Source organism: Cryptomeria japonica, chromosome 9, assembly GCF_030272615.1.
Source record: "Cryptomeria japonica chromosome 9, Sugi_1.0, whole genome shotgun sequence".
Lineage (NCBI taxonomy): Eukaryota > Viridiplantae > Streptophyta > Pinopsida > Cupressales > Cupressaceae > Cryptomeria > Cryptomeria japonica.
In genome coordinates, this window is record NC_081413.1 from 299,367,414 (window position 1) to 299,382,644 (window position 15,231).

The following is a 15,231-nucleotide window of genomic DNA, read 5'->3' on the forward strand; positions in this document are numbered from 1 at the left end:
GTCTTTGTACTTGGATAATATATTAGGGGTTTTATGCTTACCTCTTTAGGTTTACACCCCACTAGTTTAGATTACAAACTTTTTAGTTTATTTTCTATCTCCTAGGGTTTTATACCAAACTACCTTTTTATTCCAATTGCATGTGTTTATGAGTCTCGTTGGTCCACATTGTTTACTTGTGGACATCAATAGACTTGCATTGTGACCAGAACTAAGTTCTCTAAGGATGAGTGAAGTAGCCTACTCAAAATGTGAACTAAAATAAAAACCACAATTATCCAAAGTATTGAGAAAAACTCTTATTAAAGTTTAGATGATGCTGAAGGGATTCTGTATTGGAAGATGTTGACCCCTTTTTCTTGAGTTCCTGTTGTATATGTTGTCTACAAGATTGATGTGAGAAGAAAGATTAGACGATGCTTTGAACCTGTCATGTTGATCCAAAAGTGCAATTAATCCCCTACTATATCCCTTTATTGTCACACTTACAATCTAGGGTTAGCTATTTACAATGCATTGGCTCAGCAGTGTTCTTTTACAATAATGAGAGAATATTCAGTATACAACATCAAGCATACAAATTTTACTGATGTACAACAAATATTCAACTGTGTATTGCTATAGAAGGAATTGCTGGATTGATACCAAAGTTCCACCATAAATACAAGACAAAATTTATCATTAAAGGCTCCATCTTTTTGGTGTTATCTGTTCAAAAGTACGCCTCTCTCTCTCTCTCTCTCTATATATATATATATATATATAATTCAATCATAAAACAATAATACAACTGATAAACAAGTATTTAACTATCTATTGCAAGGGAAATCGACATTGATTGATTCCAAAGCTCCACCATAAATAAAAGCCAAAGGTTATTTCCTAAGGCTTCAACCTTTGGTGATACATGTTCAAAATCACTTAATTGTATTTTCATAGCAGTATCATGTACCCTAACCTGAGCTCATAGGGAGCTTCACTACGAACTATTGAGTAGATAAGAAGGAGCAAAGCCTAACAGTGGATAAGTCGAGACGAGGTTCAAGGTGCCCATAGTGAAATACATGTCATTCCTTGGTTCTTTGGTGGGCTGATCATGAAAACAGCATGCTGAGGCTAAACTATAGCTACTAGAAGAGTTTAGGGTGTTCCCACCCGCTTGTCATGATCTCTTTCATCCTATTCATGCAGGCAGTTCACTCTGACACTAATTCAGGCATAGGACTGTTACAGCTTAATATCCCTCTCGCTAGGGGGCGTATTAGCTGCTTTACTTATCTTACAGTGATACATGTTCAAAATCACTTAATTGTATTTTCATAGCAGTATCATGTACCCTAAGTCTGACCCATAATATTCCCTGCTTCTTATGCTTTTGATGTTACTTTGTGTTGGGACATTTTACACTGAATGTCAACCAGGACTTTTTATGTGTGTGGATGGACATGTCAAAAGGAACATTGATACCTTAATTCTTAGGTGTGGTACCAGCAAGTCACCCTTTTGAAGCCAATCGTTTTTGCTCAGATTTTGACATGACACATTGTATGTATTCTGCTCTATGACATATTTTATGAATTTTTCCACATTGGCACTATGTTATAATTTACTTTGAGACAACTAAGGCCCATTTCCTGACTTCATCGCAACCCTTGTGCTTACTGCTTACTTTAGTAAATAGTAAGTACTTATTTATCAGCCACATCTATCCTACGTTTGGTCAACTATGAGTCTTTGACATTTTATGTTTTCAGTTCCTACCTATCAGCTTCTAACTGTCCACCTCCCTTTTAATTTATTTCTATTTAAGGACCAGTAACAAAATTGTATTTGGATTTTACTAATAAATAACTTAATTGATTAAATATAGTGGATGTCCTGATTATTCCTACTGGCTTAGAAAAAATTGTCTCCGATTTCTACATGAGATCTTAAAATCTCTTGAAAACTGACTTGGAGAATCACTTTTCTTGTGTTAGTTAAATTTCTTTGCAAATGACAAGGTATGTAGCGGTTGATCTCTTGGATGTGAGTCCAAATATGTGACAACGTGTCTTTGGTGAATGGCTATTGGAGATCATGCAAGTTGAGTTAGTCACAATAATGACATCATGGATATGAAGCAGATTTGGAAGATCAAGTTGAAAAGTATTAGGTTTGAATGGCTGGGATTAGTCTACCGTTTGTATTTAATGGGATTCAACTTGTGATATGTGCAAACCCCTGTTCACCCAAGTGAAGTCAAACATGATCACCAACTTGGACGGAACAAACTCCTCAATGTTGGTCATGAACTGCCTTGATTATACAATAGAATACCTTACTGTTATGTGTTAAGTTTGGCCAAATTTTCCACACACGGGTGCCTTGTCTTTATCCTCACAGTGGGACGTATTTGGAGTTGGAAAATCAATTGGAATCTCATAAGGCGACAAATGTTGGAAACCATAACAAAATTCATAAGGAGAATGCTTTGTAGAAACACGGGTATCCCTGCTGTAGCTATGTTGCATGGCATTCATCTAGGTGTCCTTTTTGCTTACTCTTCTGATGAGAAGTGCAGCGAATGCAAACTAAGGTGTGATTAACATCATCAATCTGGTTATTCTTCAGTTTAAACTGGAGAACTGCAATTGACAACCTTGAAACTCCTACAATGATCATCAAAAGTGAGTCAACAAATTTTAGTCATAATTTGAAATGCCAATGAGCAACAGCTAAAGTTTCACTAAGTAAGATTAGAAAACAAATCTGCAACTTGTACAACATCAATGCTTTTGGAGCATGTTGTAAAGCTAGCCATTTTCTAAAGCCAACAAACTACTACAAAAATACAACCATATTAGCAAATAAGTAAATAAAGTCCATGGACATAGATTTCCATGGTCAAGAAGGTACTCGTAATGGTTGATAGAATCCAAGATATCAATTAGAAGGCTTAGAGTACCTTCAGAGAAAGCATTAGTGCATGTCATCTTGAACCTACTGCATAGAAGGTCAATAATAGTTTAATTGAGCATACTGCTGTAATGTCCCCTAATTAGTTATACTTTAAATTAACCTAAATTTGCCCAAATCTAAAATAGGTAATTAAGTTTATGGGAGTACCTTTGTATACTATTTTCCTGCAACACAAAATTAGAGAATACATATGAAGTAATACTTATAAATTGTAACATATGCTAATGAATTAGATTGAGTGATACAATTCTTTGATGTATTAATTACCGATAGTATTATATTTACTAGATAAAATCAGATTGTAGGTTAGTTGCCATTCTTTATTGTCCAATCCTTAGTGCACTAGGGTAGGCTAGCTGGATAGGGTGTCCAAGAGACCCTCCACCCTAGGCCCAAGAGAAGATGCTAGATCCCTCTTGGCTCCATGTGGCAGGTGTTAAGCATCCATCATGGAGTGGCGTACCCAGTGAGGTGTTCCATCACTGTTCCCCCTCATCACAACTACCTCCTCTCTTAAGCCCAAGAGCACATGCTACACCCCTCTTGGCTCCATGTGGCAGGTTTTAAGCATTCACTATGGAGTAGCATACCTAAGAGAGGATCCCTTATATACAATGAGCAATCTTGTTTATGATATTCCAATGAAATCATATTTAATGTCCAATTCAGTCCATCACAGATATACAGTTACTATAACTGTTTATACTTAATATTGTTATCACAAGTTCCATTATATTATGTAAGTGCATTATATCAAGTTATCATCAATGCTTTATGTTAATAATATCTTGTTATCATCATTAGTCCTTCATTTGCCATCATTTTGTTTATACTTAATATTGTTATCACAAGTTCCATTATATTATGGAAGTGCATTATATCAAGTTATCATCAATGCTTTATGTTAATAATATCTTGTTATCATCATTAGTCCTTCATTTGCCATCATTTCATTATAATTGTTATGTTGTCCCTTATATTATCAGCACTACATTGAAGTACGGTATTATTCCAGGTAGATTTTGGTGGTATTATCCATCCTTATATGGTATTAATGAAATCTATCTTAATTAGGATCATATGTAGCAATTTAGTTTTAACAATATAAATGACTTTAAGATGGGAATGTATCAGCTGTTACGCTGCAATGCTAAATCAGAATCCTCACATACCTGTTCCCGATCCTATTTGCTGGCAACCTCCCTATCTTACCTGATTCCTTTCTTCGATTCTTATTCCTGCAGATTGGTTCTCTGTCCGTTTCCTTCAATTGCTTGGAGGCTATTTATTCCACTCCATTCGTGGTGGAAGGCCACCAACCAATGGTCACGACTTTAGTGGCAGCAACCCATTTGAAAGGTCGCTGCCTTTCCCTCTATTGTTACTGCTTAGTCGTGTCAATCATTATTGGTTGTTTGTTTAAGGATCTTATCACTAATTTAACTAATCATTCTTCGATCTGATTGTTCTTCCTTAAGGCAGCAATATCCTTAATTTCAATCATTATCAGTTGTTCATAATAAAATGTGAATATATTCAAAACTCCTCTAACCAGAATATTGGGGGGTGATATGACAGTATGAACATTATAAGGTTTCGTATTAAGCATACATATTAAGTGCATTCCTATGCATACCATCAAGAACAAAGATGTTACTGCCTGTAACTTAATAACAGTTCTGATCTGAACTAATTGATGGTGATGTTACTAGATGCTTTGATGTAATGTCCATTACTTTGGCATCTCAGACTTTAGCGGAGGTTGGCCTACTATTAGGGTCCCGTACGTCAGCAGTGTGATTTGGGGACCCAACTGGGGGTTGTGAAGCTTAGCAGGGAGCTTTACGGGCCTTTTAGATTGGAGTTTTGGGGTTGAATCCATGTTAAAATTGAAATATTAAAATTGGCCTTAAGGGAATAGCAAAAAGTGAATAGTAACAGAGAAACATAAGAGGAATAGTGAAAAGTTCCACCCATCCTAGTAACTTAAGTTGTTTTTAAAAGGGGGCCAAGTTCACAATGAGGAATTAGACCCTCAATGTTATTTGATGATTTTTAGGCCAAATAGTAACCCCAAAATGGATAGAACTTTCTTGGAGAAGATAAAAAAGCATTTTGTCTATCATTTGGATTCATTCTTATGTCTTCAATTTTCAGAACAACAACAAGCTTGAAGGTTTGAGCAACTTGGAGCTTCCAGGAACGCAAACTTTTGGGAGAATTTGGAGATTTGGATGAAAACCCATATCTTCTAGTGACAAGTTTCATCAGTATTCAGCTTCAGTGTGCAGTTGGCAGCCTTCATTGGGGTTTTGAGTGCAGATTTATCAATTTGAGGGTAGATTTTCTTCAATTAATTGCAAGGCAGACCTTCTAGAGGTCAATTCTACTAATTTCCAGCTTATTCTCAGCCAACCGCTCCATTTTGGGAAGAAGGGCATCAAACCCTAGGTTGTATTTGGGGTTTGTAGCTAATATTGGAGCTGAGTTTTTATATTCCATCTGCTGGAAAATTGTATCAGACCTATATGCTCAGTTAATGGTATGTACATTGGTCTTTTTAAGTGAAAGAAAGTTATCTTATTTGTCTTCTTTATGTGTTATGCATCATTTTAGTTTGTATCAACAGTTAGCTTCATTTAGTATTCAAGAATCTTTCAAAAACACTCAAAAAACCAAACAAAAACAAGAAAACTAGTCAAACCCCTTTCATCATAAGCTGGCCAAAGATTTTATCAGCAAACAAACAATTGCAAAAACATCAGAGTTTGGATCAGATTTGGTAAAAATTGGGTTGGGGATCTTTCATTTGATTCCTTTCCTTTATATCTCTCAATGTGAGGGAGAGGTCACACCTCTTCACCATGTATGTCCTTTGGCAAGAGACACACCCTTTCACCATTAGCACTCTTTGAAAGAGTGCAACTCTTCGTTATTTCTACTTTTTGAAAGGGACACAACCCTTCACAATCAGATCTGCACTTCTGATTTCCCAAATTATCCCCTCTCAAATGAGGCTCTCTTCTCCCTTTTATACCTCATATTTGGGAGAGTCACAACTTATCATTTCATGCCTTTTGTCCATTTGTTAACTTAATTAAATTTTTAATTATATTCTTTTATATTTTCCTTTTAATTTTATTTTTATTCTTTTTAAATCTTAATATTATTATTAATATTTACCATTAAATTCTATTTCAAAGTGGGGACATTACAACTGCAAGATCCTGTGTACCCATAAATGCACACCTTAGAGGATAGCAGAATTTGGCTAGCAGGGCTCATGGGAACATGAAGCTAAGTGATTTTTTACAACTACTAATCCTATAAACTGTATCTAGGAAAGGTTTTTGGTTCACCACTCTCCTATGGAAATTTTCAACAATTGGACCAAATTCAGTATCCATTGGCTTTTGAAAATGCTTCAATATGTTGAGCTATTGGATGTCCTCCCCTTAAGTACTGCACATAGGGCACATTGCCCTTGTACTGAATTGTCTAACAATCCATGAGATACAACACTATGTACTAGTGGCTTCTTTGTTCCCTTAGAGGTGGACATGTTGCTCTTAGTAGAATGGATGCTATATATGTGCACAAATTAAACTAAACATCAGATGGACCAATTAACCTCAACATAGAAGGACCAATTTATGTTAGCAATAGAGGAACTATCAACTTATGAAAGGAGGCAAGTGGAAAGTGATCATGGCATTGTTAAGCCCACATGTATCTACCAACATCCTCAAGGGTCCTTTTGCCTAGGGTGAATTTGTCTATGTTTCCTAGCGACCTTTCTCTAGCTTGAGAAGCTAGCAAATACATTTTGTTCCTCTTAACCTTAATTTATCTCATCATCCATAGAAATGACTCTCCCAGGCCTTTAGACGACTCATCTAGAATTAATTGCATATAGTTATATAGTCACATGTAGAGGGTGTTCAACTACTTCCCACTCCACCAAGCAATGGATCAAACATGATCATGATAGGATACCAAGGTGGGGTATACGTCATGAATTAGACCTCCATCTATAAAGTGTGCTATCAACTCTCAAAAATCTCCAAGGTTAGGAGTGTCTGTGTTCACATAACTATTGAGCATAAATAAAGGGAAACAAAGGAAAAATTGCATCTCAAATCTAGTAGTTTGCAGAGTTACACATGAAATAATATTATTCTATTTTGTACTTTCAGTCAATAATACATATTACATATATATATGAAGAGTTGTCTAACTTGTATAACAACACTACCAACCTCTCACACTAATCTAGGTGGGTTGTTCAACCACCTTAATTCTCTCCCTCCTATTTTCACTCCCAAATCTCTATGTGAGTTGTGTTAACAACTCACATTATTATGCTCACTTACTATAATATAATATTAAGTTCTAAATACAATCCCAACCAATTTTTCTCACACCTATAATAGCTACACTTCACCTTATTAACTTTAACTTAACACACATTATTATTCTAACCCATGTGAACACTAACATGAATTCCTAACAGTATCTTTTCAAAATGAACATCGGAATGCCATATCCTCCACTTTCTTACCTTGTTTTGTCTAGGACTCCCTCGGCCCAGTCCACTTCTTTTGTCTTAATAATAAGCTGTAAGGACTCTTTTAACCATGTATCCTATCTATTTCAATGAAATAAGGTGTTTATTTTATCTCAACTGGTCTGAGGAATTCCTTACTCAAATAAGATTGAACAATACAAATGAGTTGTGGTTGCATATGAAGTTAGTGTCTTTTGAGCTCTTGTTGCCACTTGGTTGACCCAACCAATTTTGATAGTCGTTTCATTGTGCATTTTTCATTGCATGCAACCAACAAGGGATTCAGATGATGTGCCTTGTGTAGGGTCATCCGAATTTGTTGTTGGCTTTCACTCTAAGATGTATCTCTAACTACTTGCACAACATTGGTAGGGCCCACCTCCTCTATAGTATCCTGCAAAATCTAAAAGTTACAATCAATAGCTCCAAGGAATTAAGGAAATGCTTCACATGGGATGATAATGTTGATGAGTGGGTAGTGCCCAATGGTTGTCAACCGTCCATGACAATAGAGTAGCCTAATTTCACCCGACTCACCTTCGTATCTTCCATAAACAAATTAACTTTTGAGGTTTTTTTTAATGAAGGTTCTCAATTTTGTTTCTTTAGTAGTCACCAATGTTCCACGATCGTTGGGGACGGGGGAATGCAGGGACAAAAGGCCTAAGTTTGGGGATGGTGGTAGGGGGTGGCGGGGTGGTGGTGCTGATATAGTTATACATATATTTATAGTACTTGAAAAACAGTCAAGATCCCTCAAACTAACACCAACCAGCCCCGCATCTGAAGTGGTAGGATCCTCATCAAATTGTGATGGCTCCTATGGGTCTACATCCCATCGTGCCGCTAGACTCTCTTTGTACACAAGCGTCTTGCAGTCAATGAGACGCAAAGCACTATGTACTACCACAAGCTTCTCCGCTCTCTTAGAGGTAAGTCTGTTCCTCTTAAGAGAGTGGATGAAGCTATATCTAGACCAGTTCCTCTCAGCAGCTGAAGAACTAGAGCCCTCAAATAGCATACAGATAGCTAGAGTGGTAGTCAAAGATTTCTAACCATGACAATTCCCCACAAAAGTGGGTCCTCTTGTGCCATAGTTTCTATATCCATCTTTGTCGCATCTTAATAACCCCTAAGAATGGCAAATTTTGTCCACTCAGTGCAAATTATGCCGACATCTCTAGAATCATACATCTTTATGCACCTAAAGAACCTCGCCTTCACCTCATCATCTTGAATCAGTGTGTTACCCTCATTTTCCTGAGGCATTTTGTTCTCACGTTATTAAAAAATAAGGAGTGTTTTATTTAGTCTGGGCTTGTGTAAGTCTTGGTTTTTGTTTTGTTGAAGTTTTTTCTTGAACTGAACCTCTCACTTGAACCTCATCCAAGTTCAAGGTTCAAGTTCAAGTGGAGTATGTTGTATCACGACCTTGTTTTTTTAAAGAGTTAAAGGTCTTTGTAACAATTGTCATTGAACTTGAACTATTGAACCTTTTCAAAAAGCTCAAAGTTCGGGTTCAAGGTTCGGGTTCAAAGTTCAAAGGTTCAATGCGCAGGAGAATGCAAAGGAAAAGTGATTAATGAAGCATACTATGGGCGAACTTTGTAATTTTGAACCTTTTGATTGAACCCCGTGGTTCAAGGTTCAAGGTTCAACGGTTCAGTCTGACAGTCTAATTCTGTACATATATCCACCAACCAAAAAATGTAGCCCAAACAAAGTTGAAAATTTTAAAAATCTAAAGACAACCCACCTAATATTTTGGTCTCAAATGCTCCCAGAAAAAATTCATGACTATATGAGCTCATATGATGTATTTTTTAATATTTTCTCAGTACATGCAATATGGTTGGCGGGGTCAATTTATAAAGGAAGTACCCTGATTTGGTGAGTTGTTCAAAAACAATTAAAAACCCATTTGTAATTTTAAATATCATAACTGCTCGCAAATTTTCATGGCTCCAAGATCCTCGGTTAATCCGGGGTGAATTTTGTAAAAAGTGGCTGCAAGAAAAATTAGACTTTCTTACTTATCTATTTATAATATTTTAAAACATTTTTAAGATGTTTTAAAATATGTTTGAGAGCAGCAATTTCACGGGAATGTGAATTTTATTCCCTTTATCAAGAATCAGTTATAAAACTGAAAATCTCAAACAAAAAAGGGAGCTATATATATGTAACAGAGAAGAGAAGAAGGGGTTAATTTTCTTGCTGCAAAATTTTCTGTTGTTATTTTGCTGCTGTAAAGGAGAAAGGGGGGGGGGGCGCATAATTTTCTATTTCAGACATGATTTTTGTGCAGAGGGAGCATGGTCTTTGAGCCATTTGTTATGTATTTGAAGAAAGGAGGAATTATATATTAAATCTTTGAGTTTGAATGTGTTCTTGCAGATTGAGATAACCTTTGAATTATCTAAGTTGTCTTTAAATGCTTTCCTGTCTGATTTAATTATGCATATGTTTGTCATAAAGTCATTCATAAATCTAAAAAGGAAAATATCAAACCTTCCCTTTGTCTTTCTGTGGTGGAGAAGCTGAGTGAATGGTTTTTGTGCTATTTGTTTTTGTTTCTCTTTGTCTCTCACTTCATAACCGCATATGTGCCATGGTGATGGGCAGATGTTAGTTGGCCTTTTCTGCTTTCTGGTTAAAAGCATACCCCAGAAAACTTAAAATAAATCTTACGAGGGAGCTGTACCTCTAAAATTCAGAGGAAGATAATCTCTCCAACTGTTGGTACTTATGCGTCCTTCCTGGGCATTGTGAGTCATTTTCTATATTTTTTTTGAAGGACAAATCTGTTAACCAACAGTTTTTTGGTGACTTTGTTGGGGACATCGAAAACAAAAGATTAGTCATTTCTTTCCTCAGGTTTTAAATATCTCTGTGTATGCAGGATTGGCGACTTTGTTAAATCATCATGCAAAATCAAAAGGTTGCAAGAATGGGGAAAAGACCAAATCCCACCATCTTGGAAATTCTTGAGATGGATGATAAAGTGTTGCATGACTTTTGGGATTGCTGCAAAGAAAGTATTATTGAAGCGGTATAAACAAAGAAAAGTATGGAAGATGACCATGTATTTGCACTCTTATGGATGAGCCTGTGCGTTCGGTTTCACAAGTTGAAAGAGCTGGAAGAAAGAACAAATTTGTTGCATGCACATGAAGAGATAATATCACAACTTAAAGAGGAATTAAAAGTTGATGATGAGGATGCTCCAGCTATTTCATTTTCTTATCATTCTTGCAACTTTCCAATCTTGAGTGAGCAAGAAGTCCAAGGAGTAACGATTTAGCCTCGTGAAGATTTAACATTATTAAGCAAGAATGACCAAGACAACATTGGAGGACTTGTGAGCTTGAATGATAAAGACTCGTTGAAATTTTTTTCCTCTCCAAAAGTAGAAAGTTTCAGTTTTGAAATTATTGAAAGTTAGCTTGTCCCAGAAAATTTTAAAGATGAAAGTTTTTAGATCAACACATAGCCAGAATATGTAACCTTCAATTTTATAGAAGAAGATGGTAAGAAAGATTCTTTGCAAGATTTTAATGAATCTATTCTAGAGTCATTTCACTTTGAAGATGCAATAACGTTGTTTGAAAGTTGTTTATTTAATGAGACTTGTGTTAGATATAAAACAAAATCTTGCTCTGTTGAAGATTTTTCTGAAAATATGAAAGAAAAAGAAGCTTTTGAAATGAATCTAGAGCAAGAAAGCAGCCAAGTTGTTAAAGCGTTGCAGTTTCCAGAATTTTCGAAGGTTTTGGAAGATATTTCTTTCTGTAAAGAGGAAATCATATGTCATTTTTTGTGATCCATTGAAGGAGAAGCTCTTCTACAGTAAGCTCAGGTATTAATGCATTTCATGCTTTGGTTGTGGATAGGGAGTTTTCAGATCTGATTGCAGTAAAGAAAGATGAAGTTTTTTCAGCTAGTGTAGATCCTATGCTTGATGAAGTCTTTCTTTATTCCAATCTTGGTATAAATGCTCAAAATCCTTTTAAGAGCGATGGTTTTAATAGTAGAAATTCTAAAGATGATGCAACCATTCCTTCAGAAATTTCTGACTGTTATTATTTGCAATAAAAAATAGAAAAATGCTTGAATTGTACCATGCAGGCAGTTCAAGAAAATTCAGAAATTAATGATGAAAGTGGGCTTTTTGATGAGCACATATACAGGTTTTTCTTGCACATCATTAATCTGAGAGTTAGCAGTGAAGCAGTCGTTAGAGGGTCATTATCCTTTGCTACATTTCATGGCCACAATCCATTGCTGAGGAAGGGATCATATTTTTCCCAACCAGTTAACGACTTTGCTTAGCCATTTGGGAATTGGTTTTGCCGCACCTAGTCTATGTGCGTAAGGGTTTTAGTTTCGTTTTCCTTGTGGTTAGTTTAGTTGGTTTTGGCTTTCTAGTTTTGGCTTGTTAGTTTTTAGTTCTTGTCCTGTTCCCCTCCACCCCTTTGCAAAACAACGGCGCCCTTTTTTCCTGCAATTTATTTGACTCTATTGCCCAATGGATAAAGCACTGATCTCAACCAGAGATTTTGAATTCCTCCCTAGCCCTTTACAGTCCTGGTCCTGAGTCAGAGCTGATGTTACCCTCATTTTCCTGAGGCATTTTGTTCTTACGTTATTAAAAAATAAGGAGTGTTTTATTTAGTCTGGGTTTGTGTAAGTCTTGGTTTTTGTTTTGTTGAAGTTTTTCTTGAACTAAACCTCACTCTTGAACCTCATCCAAGTTCAAGGTTCAAGTTCAAGTGGAGAATGTTATATCACGACCTTGTTTTTTTAAAGAGTTAAAGGTCTTTGTAACAATTGTCATTGAACTTGAACTATTGAACCTTTTCAAAAAGTTCAAAGTTGGGGTTCAAGTTCAAGTTCAAGTTCGAGTTCAAAAAGTTCAAAGCTCGGGTTCAAAGTTAAAAATTCAAAGGTTCAACGCGCAGGAGAATGCAAAGGAAAAGTGATTAATGAAGCATACTATGGGCGAAATCTGTAATTTTGAATCTTTTGATTGAACCCCGTGGTTCAAGGTTCAACGGTTCAGTCTAACAATCTAATTCTGCACATATATTGGCCAACCAAAAAATGTAACCCAAACAAAATTGAAAATTTTAAAAATCTAAAGACAACCCACCTAATATTTTGGTCTCAAATGCTCCCAGAAAAAATTCATGACTATATGAGCTCATATGATGCATTATTTTAATATTTTCTTAGTGCATGCAATATGGTTGGCAAGGTCAATTTATAAAGGAAGTACCCTGATTTGGTGAGCTGTTAAAAAACGATTAAAAACCCATTTGTAATTTTAAATATCATAACTGCTCGCAAATTTTTATGGCTCCAAGATGCCCGGTTAATCCGGGGCGAATTTAGTAAAAAGTGGCTGCAAGAAAAATTAGACTTTCTTACTTATTTATTTATAATATTTTAAAACATTTTTAAGATGTTTGAAAATATGTTTGAGCAGTAATTTCACGGGAATGTGAATTTTATTCCCTTTATCAAGAATCAGTTATAAAACTGAAAATCTCAAACAAAAAAGGGAGCTATATATATGTAATAGAGAAGAGAAGAAGGGGTTAATTTTCTTGCTGCAAATTTTTCTGCTATAAAGGAGAAAGGGGGGGGGGGCATAATTTTCTATTTCAGACATGATTTTTGTGCAGGGGGAGCATGGTCTTTGAGCCATTTGTTATGTATTTGAAGAAAGGAGGAATTATATATTAAATCTTTGAGTTTGAATGTGTTCTTGCAGATTGAGATAATCTCTGAATTATCTAAATTGTCTTTAAATGCTTTCCTGTCTGATTTAATTATGCATATGTTTGTCATAAAGTCATTCATAAATCTAAAAAGGAAAATATCAAACCTTCCTTTTGTCTTTCTGTGGTGGAGAAGCTAAGTGAATGGTCTTTGTGTTATTTGTTTTTGTTTCTCTTTGTCTCTCGCTTCATAACCGCATCCGTGCCATGGTGATGGGCGGATGTTAGTTGGCATTTTTTGCTTTCTGGTTAAAAGCATACCCCATAAAACTTAAAATAAATCTTATGAGGGAACTGTACCTCTAAAATTCAGAGGAAGATTATCAATCCCATGATAATCTCTCCAACTGTTGGTACTTATGCGTCCTTCCTGAGCATTGTGAGTCATTTTCTATATTTTTTTTGAAGGACAAATCTATTAACCAATACGGTGTAACTCTACCAGGCGTAGCCTTGTACCACTTAGGATTCAAGGCATAGGTAGTGTTGTGACGTTTTCACACATCGCCCCATTGCAAATGGGGACCCTTTCTTTTTTGCTTTTTAGGGTTTGTTCTTTAGGTTTTTTAGGGTTTTGTTAGTTAGCCTTTGCATTTTGAGTGCTGTCGGGGAGATCAGTAGGATAGCAAATTTGGCTAAGTCTGGAATGTCCTGATCCTGAAATTTGACTAAGTCTGGAAACTGAAAACCCTCAAAAAACTAGATTTTGGAATATAACTCCTGGAGGTCTGAAACCACTCTCAAACATCCTGAAAGTATATATGGAATATAACTTAAAGTATAAGTTTCTTATACTTAAATGTTATATTCCATTAAAATTGTCCTGATAGAGAGTTCGAAAAGTCAAATTTCGCTCCTGTCCTTCACTGAGGGTCCAGAGCGAAAAGCGCTCATGTCCCTCTCCAAGGGTCCAAGGCGAATCGCTCCTGTCCCTCACCAAGGGTCCAGAGCGAAAAGGCTTAGTGGAGTCATTCCTGACCTTGTTTGGACAAATTGAGACATCAAAGGCATGATGGAGGACAAAATGAACGTCATAGAGCATCCAGACTTGATCAAAAACAATGAAATGATGAAGTTTTTGCCTAGAAGGTCAAATTCGCTCCTGTCCCTCACTGAAGGACCAGAGCGCTTTTCTTTATATGCACAATTTTAGACCTTTTTTTGGACATTAACTTTTATTCATAGCATGAAGCAGGATGATATCTTCCCTAGCAAAGACATTTCATGGTGAAAAGTGAGGCATTTGGGCCTGGAGGACAAAAATCGCTCCTGTCCCTCACTGAAGGACCGGAGCTTGAAATCCAAAATTGCCTTGTCCTTGAAAGATTTGAACGATTTCGCGAATTGAGGAGATCAAAGGAGATACATTTTATCAGTTGAATATAACTTGAAAGCGCAATCATGAGGAAAATTGACCCTAGAAGCAAAATCGCTCCTGTCCCTCTGCCAGGGACCAGGGCGAATTTAAGTGATAGCTCCTGTCCCTCTCTCAGGGACCAGAGCGATTTTCCCTATAAGACAGGTTTTGGGCGAAGATCAAGTAAGTGTTAAGTTTGAGGCAAGCAAAGGAGGCGTAACGAGTCCGTTGAAGATAATTTGAAGATTGCAAAAACGCCAAGTGAAGCCCATATTGTCCTAGGCGCTCCTGTCCCTCTCCCAGGGACCAGAGCGATTTCTTCCTTAGACAAATCTCTCGCCAAGATGAAGCAAATTACATGTCAAGGATGAGTGAAGGAAAGCATAGCAGATCCATTGAAGATGGTTTTAAAAGTTAGCAAAGCATGATTGAGCCTACAAGTGAAAGTTCGCTCCTGTCCCTCAGCCAGGGACCAAGGCGAACTCAAGGTTATTTAATATTCCCTCCAAGCTTAAATCACTCCAAGCTAAGACACAAAGGGGCAATGATGTTTGGAACGCCTC

At 36.5% G+C, this 15,231-nt stretch overlaps 1 protein-coding gene across 2 annotated transcripts in view; it reads left to right on the top strand.

Moving 5' to 3' along the window:
- Positions 1-15,231, top strand: part of LOC131079581 (uncharacterized) — a 191,324-nt gene that overhangs the window by 162,180 nt on the left and 13,913 nt on the right. The window lies entirely within an intron of this gene.